This window comes from Ambystoma mexicanum, chromosome 5q, assembly GCF_040938575.1.
Source record: "Ambystoma mexicanum isolate Mex_15411 chromosome 5q, UKY_AmexF1_1, whole genome shotgun sequence".
NCBI classification, from domain to species: domain Eukaryota; kingdom Metazoa; phylum Chordata; class Amphibia; order Caudata; family Ambystomatidae; genus Ambystoma; species Ambystoma mexicanum.
The window spans coordinates 1,372,421,130-1,372,437,570 of NC_090933.1; the positions used below are offsets into that span (position 1 = coordinate 1,372,421,130).

The 16,441-nt window shown below is 46.1% G+C and overlaps 1 protein-coding gene across 6 annotated transcripts in view; it reads right to left on the minus strand.

The window, feature by feature from the left end:
* The window catches only part of LOC138498171 (zinc finger protein 605-like), a 195,866-nt gene that overhangs the window by 165,031 nt on the left and 14,394 nt on the right, over positions 1-16,441 (minus strand). For 5 of the 6 annotated variants that reach the window (XR_011278712.1, XM_069622051.1, XM_069622053.1 and 2 more), the window contains 2 exons: positions 14,649-14,708; positions 14,171-14,290 (listed from right to left, as the gene is read on the minus strand). The exons of the other annotated variant lie outside the window; for it this stretch is intronic. The gene's annotated coding sequence lies outside the window, so the exon portion shown is untranslated. The remainder of the gene's footprint in view (positions 1-14,170; positions 14,291-14,648; positions 14,709-16,441) is intronic. 6 annotated transcript variants of the gene reach the window in all.

A 16,441-nucleotide genomic window follows, 5' to 3' on the forward strand; every position in this document is an offset into this window, starting at 1 on the left:
ATGCCACCCGGGCCCAGGTGGAGGAGGATTCACCCGCCGACGACATTGCCCACACGCACCCTGTCCTTGCATTTACCAAAAATTAAGTTAGGCCTAGACGCCATCTTGCCTAGCAAACATGGTGTGAGCTCAGCACACTGTAACGAGGCCCCCACCTTTGGAGGGCCTTTCATGCATCTCTGTCGCCTCAGCAGCCCTGACAGATCCGCTGCGAGTGCGTTCCCATGAGAAAGTCGGAGATGAGCTGAACCCGAGATGCCAACACGGCAACATTATATTAGTAACAATGTGATATTGCACCCCGTATGACCCGGACCGCAAGGCCGGGGTAGCGAGGAAAAAAGCTGAAGCATCACTATCTGAAGAAGGTAGAAAACAATTCAAGTATTGGTATTAATGAACTACCTCTGTTTAAAATGTGAATAAGCCATAAAAATGTAACGTTATATGATATCCCTCCAGGTCTGGACTAATGCTGCTATAACCACGGAGAAAGATGTTGACCAAACGTGTAACCTCTATCTGTAAAAGTGTTTTTCAATAGTATGTAGAAACTTGAACTCATATATGTTTTTTTAATTCACCCAAAGCGGCGAGCATCAATCTCTGTAGGCCATAACCTAGATATCCCTCGTATAACGTCTAATGTACATACAATACGCACACAATGTAGTGAATATAATGTTAGGTAATGAAAAGGTACTGGAACCGACTGTATTAAAGAAATGTGTAACGAAATTGAAATATGTATGTGTGTCTAAATAACGTCAAAATAAGGCAGAACAGTATAAAACTTCTGCATTCACTGATCAGCAACGCACGAGGAAAATACCTTTGTGGATATATGCAAGGCCATTCCCTCTCCCACCCCACCAAGCCTGCCAGATAAAAAAGCTAAGACTTGTGCCGCGCTCCCTCACCTCCCCCAACCAAGCTGGCGTTACTTCAGAGAGTCAGAGGCCCCGGCGCCGCAACCAAGGCCACAGCCCGCCACCTGTGTTATTTACAGCACGGTAATAAACCCACGGATGAACCCACTGATCTACTAGCACCCTCTCGTAAATCCCACGAACCCCCCAAGAATCCTGACCCCGTGTAAGGACGACCCCCATCATTGGGACAAGACACAGAGACCCATCTATATAATAACTTCTAACGCAGCAGACAGACATGTATCATTCGGCCCAGGCCCCAGAGCCCCGTCCCGCGACCTAAAATACCGGTCAATAGGACACAGGTAAATCTCACCCCAACCGACAACCACCAGACCTCTCACGAGGTGCATTCCTCATGTGTTGTGTTTATTTTATAAGATAAGCTGCTGAAGCGATTTATTAATGAACTTAAATGTCATTTTCTGAATAACTGCAGTGTGCATGGCCTAGGGCAAATGAGACAGGAAAGGTATTCGTCATTGTCACAGGCTGCCCCAGCACATCAACACCGCACGGATGACCTCAAGCCGGCCTGCCAGGCCCAACCCAACCCACGAGGCTGACCAGTGACGTCGTCCCGCCAAGACCAACCCCGCTGCAGCAACACCTATAGTTAGTCGACGCCACCCAATCCCAATTGACTTGTGCCCCCTATAGTGTTTAGGTGTTGATGACGTTTTTTGTATTAGAAATACGCCTGTCTTTGCGATTGTCAGGCAGAGCGCTCTCGTAGGTTGCAGAGTTCTTTGCATGCCTTATTTTTGGATAAACTCCCACTTACGCTCACCCGCACTCTGTCTTGGCCTTATTCCCACTACGGGAGAGTCCCTTATTGTCTCTCATTGCGGGGAGGATCGTGCTGAATTGGGGGCGCTTCCCTTCAGTGGTGACCCCGATAGCGTGATATCTCCAAACTATTTTTCCTAACTCCTTCTTAACGACCCCCTTGTGGCACGAGAATCTCCGGTCGAGAAGGGATACGCACGGTGAGCCGTCTCCGGGAGGCCGCCCGCCAACGGCGACCGGCACAATAAGAAGTGCGCACTCAATGAGAAAGGGTACGGGATCCCGATTGGAAAAAAATCCCCTTTGAGTGCCGCTCGCCGGAGCCAGGGGCTGACCGTTGAGTTACCGGTAACGCCGCCTGGACGGACCCAGTTTCGGAGAGTATCGGTTCAAGACGGGCACGTGAGTACCGAGTGCGAGTGATCGTCAAGGGGAAAAGAAGGGGAATTGGGAATAAAAGAACGGGGACAGGTAGAGGAGAAGAATATTGGGGGTCTACTACAGACGGGTCTTGAAACTTTCTTTATTCTTTCTTTTGCATATGGCCATTAGGAGTAAGAAATAAGTGACGTGGTAGAAGTGACGGAAACCTAGCTCCGAGAGGGGGTGGAAGGCGGCGCCGCATAGTGCTATCTAGACTAGTACTGGGAATATATGAAGAAGTGAGAAATAAGTTATTGGTGTCTAGCAAAAGGAGACACCGGGAATATTTTTTAGTGATTGTGCTCTCTCTCTCTATTTCTTCTTTTTCCATTTCCACGGGGTAGGGGGCGAAAATGAGAAGGGTATAAAGAAGTTAGAACATCTTAAAAAGTGGGGACTCAGTAGTGGCACGTACAGACGTGAACACAGTAACCTCAGCAGGAAAACAGGGACAGCTGGCTAGGGAGGAAAGGGAGGAGAAAGACAAAAGTGTGAGTGGAAAGCATTGTGAAGGGTGCGCGCACCGTACGAGTGTTAGAGACGAACGGGTGGCCGCGAGGTGGTGTCAGAGAGTGTGGCCATAACCAGTACTTGATCAATTACAAGTGAGATCACATAAGAGTGCCTGGGAATGGGAAGGAGATGAGATATGGTGAGTGAGAAGAGATTTGTGCAGTGAATAACAGTGGGTGATAATTTTGAGAGGTCCGCTCTTGTCTGTGCCATAAAGGTATACATACGCATATTTACATCTAATAAAAAGTAACGAAGGCGAACGCGGTAGCGCTAGCGATTTAGAGGATGGGGGCTGAAACTCCCTTGTCACACATTTGTAAGAGCTTGCCTGGATATGCTGAACGCATAAATAAATATCATGATCAATGGTTAACAGAATTGAAAGGGGAGGGGTTGCCCCAGATTTGGCCAGAAGGAGGGTCTTTTGACAAAAGCGTTCTTGATATGGTATGTACATGTATTCGCCTCAAGTATAAGGGAAAACAATGGCAGAATAGGAAGGAGATATTAGATCTTTGGAGATTGTTTGAGGAAGTACCCCCACCCAAAGCTCCAGCTCCAAATATTGATTTACCTTCCACCACAGACAATCCACTAATGATCCCGCGAGAGGAAAAGGAACAGTTAAGTACAGAGCAACCTGCGGAAGTGGTTATGTTGTACCCAATATTACCTAAACCAGCCCCTGCAGCAGGATATAGCGACCCTATTTATGTGCCTCCCCCTTCGACCAGCACGCCACAAAGACCAACTGCACCCCCACCATACGAAAACACCAGAGAGCGCGCCCAGGGAGGCACACAGAGGGTGGACATAGAGAAGTTAACGAGTGACTTAGAGTCGAGGCTTACAGTGGCAAGAGATGAACTCTCAAGAATAAAAGACATATGTGAACGCACAGCATGCGCCCCCACACAATCTGGACGCACGTCTAGAGCGTCGAGCGAAAGTAGACAAATTGAGGAGGGATGGAAAAAGGGGGAAATACTGTTCAGAATTGAGGAAGAACCGACCAGGATAATAGAAGTAGGGACAGCAGAAGGAAGCATTGGTGACGTCTCGCGAGAGAGAGGGATCAGAGAGGATTTGTTATGTGATGTCAGAGGAGGGGGGGATGAGAGTGATAGATTGAGCATGGCAGTAGGAGGAGACGGCGAGGAACTAGATGGTGCATGTTCACTGGGGACTATAGAAGATGAATGGATGGGACGACTAAGAAATAGGGTGGGGAAGATGGCGTCATTAGAGTCAGCAGTGACTAAGGAAAAGGAAGCTGCAACGGCAAAAGGGAAATTACAACTCCCATTACTCCACAGGGGAGGCGGGAGGCCAAACTATATACCGTGGGCACAGATGGACAAGGCTAATTTAATGAAATTACTACCACAGCTGTCAGGAGGGGCAAGTAAGTGGATATATGCATTTGAGAAACATACCGCTGGTATACCGCTGGCAGTAGGCGATGTGAAAAGCCTACTAGTGTCCGCAGTAGGGGATCAGGCAGACAGAGTATGGGCTAAAGCGGGTTTTCCAGCTGTAACTTTAGAGTGTGATCGCCATGATGGGGCTTCTTTTAACACCGTGCGAGCAAGGGTGTGGGACGCACTGCGGGAAACCTTCCCAGATACCCCTGATTTGCAGTCAGTAATGCAATGTACCATGAATGACGGGGAGGACGCTATGGATTACATTCTCCGGGTGCAGGAGATGTGGAGAGCGGAAACGGGTACGCCCTGGCACCAATCCACGTCTCTATTTTACTTCATCATTAAGAGAGGGCTCCCAAAGGAAGTGCAAAAGGCACTAGATAAAATAGCAGGTGTTGAGGCAAAAGGCTGGCCGGAGATCCAAAGCATAATAGTACACCATTGTAAACGGATCAAAGAAAGAGAGAGGGAAGTAGCACAGAAAAGGTTGGCGGATGAGGCGAAGTTGGTGCAATCAAAATTGGTGAAGGTCGCAGCAGCGGTAGCGGGACTCCCACTCATACGGGAGGGAGAGGAAGGAGAGGAGGGGCAAATAGCAATACAAGGAAGAATAGCAGCGAATTGGGCAGGACAAGGGCAACGACAGTGGACAGAGCAGGAGCAGAACGGAGGTCCAACGTGGCAAGAGTGGGCCCCAAGAGGAGGAAGAGGTGGGTACAGGGGTCGAAGAGGAGGACAAGGGTATGGAGGAATGGGAGGAAATGGGTGGCAGGGTCCCAGAGGTCCACAGGGGAGCTGTTGGAATTGTGGGAGATGGGGGCATTACTCAAGAGAATGTAGGAGCAGACAAAACAACGGTTTCCAAGAGATAGAACAGTACGGACACCCCCATCCAGGAAGCCCCTACGGCCTCCCCATGGGACAATACCAGCAACCAGACAATGTAGTACAAAGGAGTAACGCACAACTACACGGACATCAGTACCGAACACAAACCAGCCCACAGAATAATGACAATGTGCACTACACGCCTGGTAACACTTTCGCCACAGTAGCTAATGGGGCACCCGCCCCCGCACCTTACAGTGGAGTGTCAGTAGTTTCGGGGAACATTTTCGATCAAGGGGGGGCAATGAGACACCCCGCATAGGACAGCCCACAGAGAGCACTTGCGTGTCCAGTACTGTCTACGACCCACAATGCATCAGAGGAACCATTGATAGGAGCGCAGATAGGAGACAAGCAATTCATATTCATGGTGGATTCGGGAGCGGAGAAATCATGCATTAGAGAGGGCCGGTTCCCGTTATCTAATAGAACGTTAGAGACGCAGGGGTTCTCTGGGGCTGTAATTGAAGTTCCTTACACAGAGGTATTGGATGTGACAGTGGGGGGGAAAACAGTGAAAGCACCCTTACTGTACTATGAAAACTCTCCCATCAACTTACTGGGGAGAGATCTCTTGAGCAAACTAAACATGACAATATCATTCACAGGGAGCGGCATCGTATGTTCAACGCCAGGCATATGCCCCCTCCGTATATTAGCAGTAATACACGGCCACACAATCATGAAAGAGATCAGAGGGGTACCAAGAAATGAGGAGATGTTTGTTGAAGGTATGAGAACATTGGCTCTCATAGTGCCAGAACTAAAAAGGGTGGAGTGGAGGATCCCAGCAGAATTCCTTTTTCGTCCCATAGCAAGCCCTGACACTGCTCTTGGGGCAGTACTATCGTTGGATTTGCATGCGATACATGTATCAGCAAACAGAATATGTGTGATTGGTATTGACATGGAAGGGTGCGAGTGGCGGACAGTATTGTGTACAAATGCAAATATTCCACTGAGAGAGCTCTCGGACGAGGAGCTATTTTCTGACACTGAGGGAGATGGTGAAGTAGTGATGGAACTGGCAATGCCCTGTGACATTGTAGTTACAGCCAGACAAACTAAGGTTGAACTAATGGCGGTAGTAGGAGCACCGCACACATTTTTTGATGAAGACATGAGTTCAGTACCCACTAACTTATGGACTAATGGCCCCCACGATGTAGGGTTGCTGCATGAAGTTCAGCCTGTGGTGATAAAAGTAAAACAGGGAGCAATATTACCCCGGGTGAAACAATATCCACTGTCGCGAGAAGCAGAAGAAGGGATCAGAGAGACAATAGAAGCACTGCTAGCACAGGGTATAATCGTGCCCTCAAACTCCCCATGCAACACATGCATTTACCCAATCAAAAAAGCGAAGGGGGGTTCATGGAGGATGATACAAGATTTACGCCCACTGAACGATGTGGTAATGAAGGAGTTCCCTTTAGTCCCGAACCCGGCGACAATACTGTGCAACATTCCAAAAGTAGCATCACACTTCACAGTAATTGACTTAAAAAATGCATTTTTTTCGATTCCCTTAGCAGAAGAGAGCAGGTACTTGACAGCATTTACATTGGGAGGAAGGAGGTTCGAACACTGCAGACTACCACAAGGATATTGCGAGAGCCCAAGCATATTTAACAGGGTACTACATGAAGATCTAGGGAATTTGTCTGTAGAAAGCACAGTGATTCAGTACGTTGATGATTTATTGGTTTGTGCACAGGCTGAGGAAGAGTGCAGACAGGACTCGATAACACTCTTGACATTATTGGCAAATAAGGGGTACAAGGTGGACAAGGGGAAGTTACAATACTGTCTGACAGAGGTCCTATACTTGGGTCAGTTGATATCAAAGGATGGCAAGCGAATTATACCAGACAGGGCACAGGCGATTAGAACAATTGGGGAGCCCAAAACAGTAAAAGAGATGCAGAAATTTCTGGGTATGTGTAACTATTGCCGAGCATGGATATTGGACTATGCGGCGTACACAAGGCCCTTGTTACAGGCACTGAAAGAAGCACAACAAGAACACAAACACATAGAATGGACAGAGGAGATGAACACAGCATTTAACTCATTAAAAGAGCTGATATCAAGCGCTCCAGTACTAGCAAACCCAGATTATGGGCGCGAATTCTTCTTATTCTCACACTGCAAAGGAACACTGATGACAGCAGTACTGACACAGAAAACATCTTTAGGGCACAAACCACTCGCTTACTATAGCGGCACCCTAGACGCAGTAATGCAAGGTCATTTCGCGTGCGAGCAATCCCTAGCTGCAGCCGCGTTCGCAATTGAAAAAAGTGCCACGATAGTGATGGGCTGCCCGGTGACACTGTTTGTGGAACACTCACTTTTTGCAATATTAGAGCGAACAAAGAGCACATTGACAACACAACGCGCCACAGCATATGAGATAATACTGTCCAGCGCTAACATCCATATAGTAAGATGTAAAACAGTGAACCCAGCCACATTTATCACAGAGGCATGCACCGTAGAGGACATGCAAAACCACAACTGCGCCACGTACACAGGTGACGAAAGTAAGGATCAAGTGATTTTTGAAAATGCCCTGACTGAGGGTGAGGTGTATTTTGTTGACGGGTCAGCATCAATCGACATGGAGACAGGAGAAAAGCATGTGGGTATGGCAGTGGTACGATTAGAGGAAGATGAATATGAGATACTAGTACAACACCGCCTCCCATCACACTATTCAGCGCAAGCAGCAGAACTAATAGCGCTAATAGAAGCATTGCATGCCGCCAAGGGGTGCGCAGTGACCATATATACAGACTCAGCATACATGACAACAACAGTTCACGGTGGGTTGGCCCGGTGGGGGCGGAGAGGGTTCCGACGAGCAGACGGAACGCCAGTCCAGCATGCAGAGTTATTGAAAGAACTGATTGAGGCCCTGCAAGACCCCACGGCAGTGGCCATCGTAAAATGTCAAGCTCATACCACCAATACAGATTTTGTATCTTTGGGGAACGCGGCAGCAGACGCCGCTGCCAAAGCAGCTTCATATCTACAAAAAGGTGAAATAGGAGAGTACATGTTGCACCACACAGTGAGCCAAGAGGTCCCCACAGGATACAACATGATGTCCACACAGGAGATAATAGAGCTGCAAGAGGGAGCTAGTGCAGAGGAAAAATTGCTGTGGACTAAGAGAGGATGCAGCAAATCACCGACTGATTTATTGTGGCGACAAGAGAGTTCAGGAAAAGTGGTAATGCCAATTACGCTGTTAGAAATAGCATTTCAACAACTACACTTTCCCGCACACAACACAAAGAAACACATAATGGCAGAGATACAAGAAGATTGGTTTGCACCTTGCCTCCAGGAACACATCACAAGGTTAGCCCTAGAATGCACGACATGTCAAATTTACAACTCAGGTATGACATTACGTACACTAAGGGGTACGATACCAAAACCAAGTGGCCCATTCAGAGAGCTCCACATTGATTATGTAGACATGGGAGAAAGGTGTAACGGGGCTCGATACATGATTGTGGTTGTATGTCCATTTTCGAGGTGGGTGGAGGCAGGTCCATGTGCCCGCCCTGACGCGAGGGGCGCCGCGAAGTTCCTAGTGCGGGAAGTGTTTCCGCGCTGGGGAATTTGCGACGTTATTCGCTCAGATAACGGGACGCATTTCGTTAATGAATTATTTAAAGAAGTGACTACATTATTGGGGATAAAGCACAAATTATGTTCGATTTATCATCCTCAAAGTAATGGCGTCGTGGAAAAGATAAATGGCCTGTTAAAAAGCAGATTATCAAAACTTTGTTTTTCCCTTAAAAAGACTTGGATGTACTGCCTGCCTTTGGCCTTGTTTGAACTACGAAACCAGCCAAGTAAGGATCACCATTTGTCCCCACACGAGATCGTCACGGGAAGAAGAATGCATACAGCGCATTCGCCTCTCCGTGAGCGTTCTGATGCACACAGAAGCTCAGCTATATTGGGGGAGGAGTTCACAGAATATCTGCGAAAACTGACACGGGCAGCGCGCGTAATTGCAAAGCAACTAGCCCCCCCCTTGACAAGAGAGGAGGGGAACGCGACTGAACCAAACAGGTTGCCTGAAAAACCACTACAGCTAATGCCTGGCGACCTTATATACGTTAGAAGTTTTGTGCGGAGGTGGAACGCACCACGTTTCCATGGCCCCTATGAGGTAGTGTTTTGCACGCCTACAGCAGTAAAGGTTAAGGGCCTGCGGTATTGGGTGCATCTGACAGACGTACGTAAAGCTTACAGCGCTGCGGAGAGTGAAGTGCAGGACGAGGCACAGGCAACAGCGGACGATGAAGTTGTGCAGAATGAATGATTGGAATTTTGTGTGCATTATAAGATGAACAGTGAACACAATTAGCGCGCAACAAATGTCCTGGACTAAAACATGTACATATGTGTATGCAAATTTTCTTTTTATTACAATTTTTGAAAGTTTTGCGTGGGGTTCTTTTTTTCCCTCTCCTGTGCTCTTTAAGATGTTTTTTTTATTATTGTTGTTTTTAAACTGTCATGTTTTTTATTATTTATATATATATAGTAAGGTACGAATAATGATGCTTGAAAGGCTACCTTGTCTGTCAACACACCCCCTCCCTCACCCAACCCTATATTTTATCACCGAAACGTTACAACGTGGAAATGTTTACATGTTTGTATTTAATGAACTCTTGTGTCTCAAACAGGATTTATCATGGCATCGAATGGGCAGCCTGCAACTAATAGATATGTTAGATTTAGAGAAATGTTAGTGGCTAGATTAACATATTCATTTGAATGTGGTTTATCAATGTGTGCTATCGTGTTCTTCATCTCAATGTTTTGTCTAGTATTACACTGGGTTATAGCGTTCATCTCTACCGAGATGAACGAGGGGGGAGGGGGGAACAACACCACCCTTGCCCCTGGAACGAAAACAATTCCGACTGTAGGTATCAAAGAAGGTGATTTCTTGATCTGGGATGGATCACACTTTGTGTGGGGATACTATACTACACCACCCACTGCTGTCCTGTCACAATCGAGAACCAAAAATGTAAATAATGACACAATGTCCCAACCTGGAACATACAACAACCACACGATCCCTCCCGCCCCAATTTCAAACAACGATCTCTTGTTTATTAAGGAGGATGGAAAAGTGATTATGATGACAGAACACAAGTCCCTGTATGAAGAATTAGAAAAGGGGGGTGGGAGGGGGGAAGGGGGGCCTGGTTCTTCACCTACTATAATGAGAAGGTACAGAAGAAGGGAGAAAAGTAGGCGGAGAAGAGAGACTGGTGGAAAAGGGTATGATGAGTATTATGGGCTAGGGTTAGACAAAATGGAAGACCCACGACACCCTCACCAAGCAAATAAATGGTATGCAGATATGAGCACAACAGCCAAACAGACAACCAATGAGAGCTGTTATGTCTGCTCACTTATCCCCCATGCATCAGGCACACCTAAAGTATTGTTGCCACGAGAATTGCCCATTGTGGATGCCCAATGTCTCCTTCATCTCACGCTGTGTAGAATAAAGAACACTTTCCAAGCACACGATGTCTCTTTCAGAATGCTACAGAACAACAAAACGTGCTATTCGCAAGCGTCTGGAGTGATCTGTCTTAAAGAACCTTTCTTTGCAATACAAGGGACACTGTTTTCCGAAAACAAATGGAAAGACGAAGAAGTGCTGTGCAAGGCAGAAGCACTGAAAGGTGTCCAACCGGACAAGTTGCGGTGGATGGAAAGAACGTGCTTGCCAATATGGAAAGAACACATCCCTAAACTAACATGGGTAACAGCGATGGAGAAACCCTTCAAGCTACAAAGTGAAATACAAAACGAACTATGTTTCAAGGGAGAAGGAAAAATGGCAATGGGAACGAACAAGAACTGTAACAAAACTCTCACCATCCCAGATATGAAAAAAGGAACAGCAGCACTAATGGACACCTACTGGGTATGCGGAAACAAGGCGTACCTGCACCTTCCCCAATCATGGAGTGGTAGCTGCTCAATGGCCACTTTGCATTCAACACTAATGGTGATTCCAGAAAGCCATATTGACAGAAGTAACATGATGAAAGGAGGCTTGAACCAGAATGCAGCTTCTCCAACTACACAAGCGCACCTTTATGTCCTGTCCTCCGGAGGGAAAGGAGAAGAGCTCTCAAGGAACAAGCGAGCCTCGAACTACATATCACAAACATCATCTGATTTATTGGCACAGATTCCAGACAGGTATCGCCTGTTCAGCTCCGTGGAAACATTCTTTGCTTCGCTAGTATCAAGTGTCCAAGCAAGAGCAAATGCAAAATGGCTCCAGATCACACGGTGGGAACTGATCCAGTTGGCCAATGACACTGAAGAAGGGTTTAACATAATAAAGGTGGAACTGCGAGCTCTGCGATTAATGACCATGCAGAACAGGTATGTTCTAGACCTGTTAACAGCAATCGATGGAGGTGTTTGCCGAAAAATAGGAAGTGCGTGCTGCACGTTCGTACCTTCCGAAGACGCAGAAAATGGGTCCCTGTCCCACGTTATTGAAGCAGTACATAACCTGGGCGAGAAGATGAAAATGGAAGGTGGAGCGGAGGATAGCTCGTGGTTCGACAATATCTTCTCTTGGGTTCCCTCATGGCTTGGAGTGACAATGAAGTTCCTGATACCAATAGTGGTGATCATCCTTGTGATGTTCTGCCTGTGCCAGGTGGGCCTCCGATGTTGTGCTAACGCAGTTCCTAACGGTGCAATGATGATGGTGACAATGGGCAACTCCGGTGGTACAATCAAAGCAACACAAGAAGTACATGTGCAGACAGGAGCAGATAACACCCCCAGGTATCAGTTAGTGCCTATGTGCCGTGATAAGTACATAGTAGATAAACTATGGCACACCACTATCAAGGAGCCACGAGACGTAGAACTGGAATGGTATGAGGAGGTCTGGGTAGATCTGGAAGAAACTGGCGACTGTATATATTTAACATGTACACCAGACGAGTATGCTAGGAGAGGTGAGAGTTTAAGGGGGGTGTGCAGAGCATGGATGCCTATAAAAGGAACCCCTGCATGGGATGACGCAGTGTTAGAGGAACAAGAATGTAGAAGATTGGAAGAGCTAAAGAATTCGTTACTTTAAGTAACGAAAGGGGGGAAATGTAGGGGAGGAATGGCCACGAGGCCCTCCTCACCTACAGCTCCCTCCCCAGGTGAGGACCATGACTCGGTGGGCGCCCCCTCATGCCACCCGGGCCCAGGTGGAGGAGGATTCACCCGCCGACGACATTGCCCACACGCACCCTGTCCTTGCATTTACCAAAAATTAAGTTAGGCCTAGACGCCATCTTGCCTAGCAAACATGGTGTGAGCTCAGCACACTGTAACGAGGCCCCCACCTTTGGAGGGCCTTTCATGCATCTCTGTCGCCTCAGCAGCCCTGACAGATCCGCTGCGAGTGCGTTCCCATGAGAAAGTCGGAGATGAGCTGAACCCGAGATGCCAACACGGCAACATTATATTAGTAACAATGTGATATTGCACCCCGTATGACCCGGACCGCAAGGCCGGGGTAGCGAGGAAAAAAGCTGAAGCATCACTATCTGAAGAAGGTAGAAAACAATTCAAGTATTGGTATTAATGAACTACCTCTGTTTAAAATGTGAATAAGCCATAAAAATGTAACGTTATATGATATCCCTCCAGGTCTGGACTAATGCTGCTATAACCACGGAGAAAGATGTTGACCAAACGTGTAACCTCTATCTGTAAAAGTGTTTTTCAATAGTATGTAGAAACTTGAACTCATATATGTTTTTTTAATTCACCCAAAGCGGCGAGCATCAATCTCTGTAGGCCATAACCTAGATATCCCTCGTATAACGTCTAATGTACATACAATACGCACACAATGTAGTGAATATAATGTTAGGTAATGAAAAGGTACTGGAACCGACTGTATTAAAGAAATGTGTAACGAAATTGAAATATGTATGTGTGTCTAAATAACGTCAAAATAAGGCAGAACAGTATAAAACTTCTGCATTCACTGATCAGCAACGCACGAGGAAAATACCTTTGTGGATATATGCAAGGCCATTCCCTCTCCCACCCCACCAAGCCTGCCAGATAAAAAAGCTAAGACTTGTGCCGCGCTCCCTCACCTCCCCCAACCAAGCTGGCGTTACTTCAGAGAGTCAGAGGCCCCGGCGCCGCAACCAAGGCCACAGCCCGCCACCTGTGTTATTTACAGCACGGTAATAAACCCACGGATGAACCCACTGATCTACTAGCACCCTCTCGTAAATCCCACGAACCCCCCAAGAATCCTGACCCCGTGTAAGGACGACCCCCATCATTGGGACAAGACACAGAGACCCATCTATATAATAACTTCTAACGCAGCAGACAGACATGTATCATTCGGCCCAGGCCCCAGAGCCCCGTCCCGCGACCTAAAATACCGGTCAATAGGACACAGGTAAATCTCACCCCAACCGACAACCACCAGACCTCTCACGAGGTGCATTCCTCATGTGTTGTGTTTATTTTATAAGATAAGCTGCTGAAGCGATTTATTAATGAACTTAAATGTCATTTTCTGAATAACTGCAGTGTGCATGGCCTAGGGCAAATGAGACAGGAAAGGTATTCGTCATTGTCACAGGCTGCCCCAGCACATCAACACCGCACGGATGACCTCAAGCCGGCCTGCCAGGCCCAACCCAACCCACGAGGCTGACCAGTGACGTCGTCCCGCCAAGACCAACCCCGCTGCAGCAACACCTATAGTTAGTCGACGCCACCCAATCCCAATTGACTTGTGCCCCCTATAGTGTTTAGGTGTTGATGACGTTTTTTGTATTAGAAATACGCCTGTCTTTGCGATTGTCAGGCAGAGCGCTCTCGTAGGTTGCAGAGTTCTTTGCATGCCTTATTTTTGGATAAACTCCCACTTACGCTCACCCGCACTCTGTCTTGGCCTTATTCCCACTACGGGAGAGTCCCTTATTGTCTCTCATTGCGGGGAGGATCGTGCTGAATTGGGGGCGCTTCCCTTCAATGTATAGAACACATACAGTAGATAGCACTTTAAATACAAAAACATGTAATGAAGAAACAACCAGCCCAAAACACTTCTAGAAAATGAAATTGTTTGCTAGTTACCATGGTTTTCTTGATTTTCTGTTAAACTGTGGTCTTCTCTGTAACGTCTGCACCAGCAAGCTGATCCACCACCTCTGATCCATGTGCCTCCTCTTCTAATTCCACGTCATGTGTACATTCCTTGAATTGAATATTCATTAAAAAAAACAAAGTCAATCATGATAGAAATTAAAATCTTTCATCGCGCACACACACATAACCTTGCTAACAGTGCACGTCATTTAGTCAAAATATAAATTTCAAATTTCACCTGATTGATGGAAAGTGTACTTGATCAGAGATCAGCCTGCAAAACATACTGATTGCAAAATGTTTGAGGGCAATATTACAAAGTATTCTGCATTAGGGAGGAAGTGTAACATTCGAACTGAAATGAGAAAAGTTTGACACACTGCATGTTTATATGCATGTCAATGTCTAATAGTATACTAGGTAGGATTGAATTTCTTTCATTCAATGTAACTGTTAGTACGCATACCTCATACTCTGGACCTGCTGCCAAGGACGATGTAATTGTAGTCGAAGTACCAGCATCCCCCTGTAACACAGTACTTGTTTTAATACGGAAAAAAACAGCGAAATGGAGCAGAGACAATGGGATGCAGACAATGGTACATATAAAGAGAAACCCATAAATGACACCTAGTGTAAACAACCGAGAGGATACATAAACGTTTTCATATTATTGGAAATTCCAAAGAGGGTTTGTGCTCCCGTCAGTATGCTTTCCTAAAATAATTGACATGTCAAGAAACCGATAACAAAAACATTATGCTTCTTGTGAAAGGAAAGATGGCAGCGTGTGCATCAATAGAGTTGGAAATGCATTTGGAAGCAATTTACGAAACATTCTGGGTCGACCCTTTTTTGTGTTTGTCGATACATAACCTGGCTAAAGTGCAAGCTGCAGATGTGGAATCGATTGGCCCGCAAGTCTCCAAAGACGGTCTGGGCTCTACTTTCAATCTCATCCACCACAAAACCACAATGTCGAACACATCTTATTAAATGAATATCCTTTGGGAATGTATGCAGGATTGTGCCCGGACTTTCGACATGGCTTCCAGAACTGCAACCCAAAACCATACAAGCAGGCATTCTTGATGAATTGTACTGAATGCATGAGACTGGTGTAATTATATCACAGTTTTCTATTCCACGTTTGTTGTGTTCAAAGAAGCAAAACCTGTGTAGTGTAGTCAAATAATACATACATACAGAATTGACATACATACTTATTTTATACAGTTTATTAAAAACTTTTCAAATATTATTAGCAATCACGTATCTCCAATCATCTCAGCAAATCTCTAGTTCTTAAAATACACTATGAATCAATTAAAACACTATTCGTCCACAGTTCCAGCTAATGGGAGACAACACGAAACTTGTACTGTCGACATTCACAATGTCTCCTTCATAATTACATTTGCAACATCAGTCTTCAATTATTAGCCTCCTTTCCAGTTGTTCTAGATAGAACGTTAATGTGAAAGTTAACTTTTTGTCGCTCCCTTCTGCCATCTCCATCCACCACTAATCACCATTTAAATGTGGCCTTTTGGCAATTTCACTGCCCATGTATTTAGTTCTGATGTACAGCGCTAGTTGTTTTAGTGTTTCTTTAGTCGTATTACAGAACCTGCATTTGGAGTCATCCTCATTTCGCTTGCTCAGCAGGTTGATCACTTCTTTACTTCTTTTGTACAAAATTGATTCAAGCGTAACTCCATGAAAATGTTTCTCTTCATGTTACATGGGAATCTTTCACAGTACTTAGGAAGCATGTTTCGGGCTCCCCTTCCAGGTGCAGCTTGAGCCATGCATCTATGCATCGCTCTCTGCTCCGATGTGTCGCACCAATCTTGGTCTCAGTTCTTTTTTTTACTGCATTTGGGTTATTTATTATAGAGTCCTTGTTCGAATTTAGTTGATTCAGGAGTAGATAGCATATTTGTTTCCACTTCACGAAGATCGACTCTCTAACTTCGTTAACTGGGTCATTTAAGATTTTATACTGCGGGAATGCGTCTCCTCCGATCACTTTTCTGTAAATAGAAAGCATGTTCCACAGGACCCCTGCATTAATTGAAGTTAGTCCTAGCTCGTATCTCATACAAGCCGTCAGCATTCCTCTGGCCATTAATAAGATTCTTCTCCAGAATATGTTTTCACACGCCGACCATGTTGAGTAAGGGCATCCCAAAATTGTTTTGCATCCGAATATCAGAGTAGGTATAACCCTCACTTTGTAGAATTCTACAACCGGTT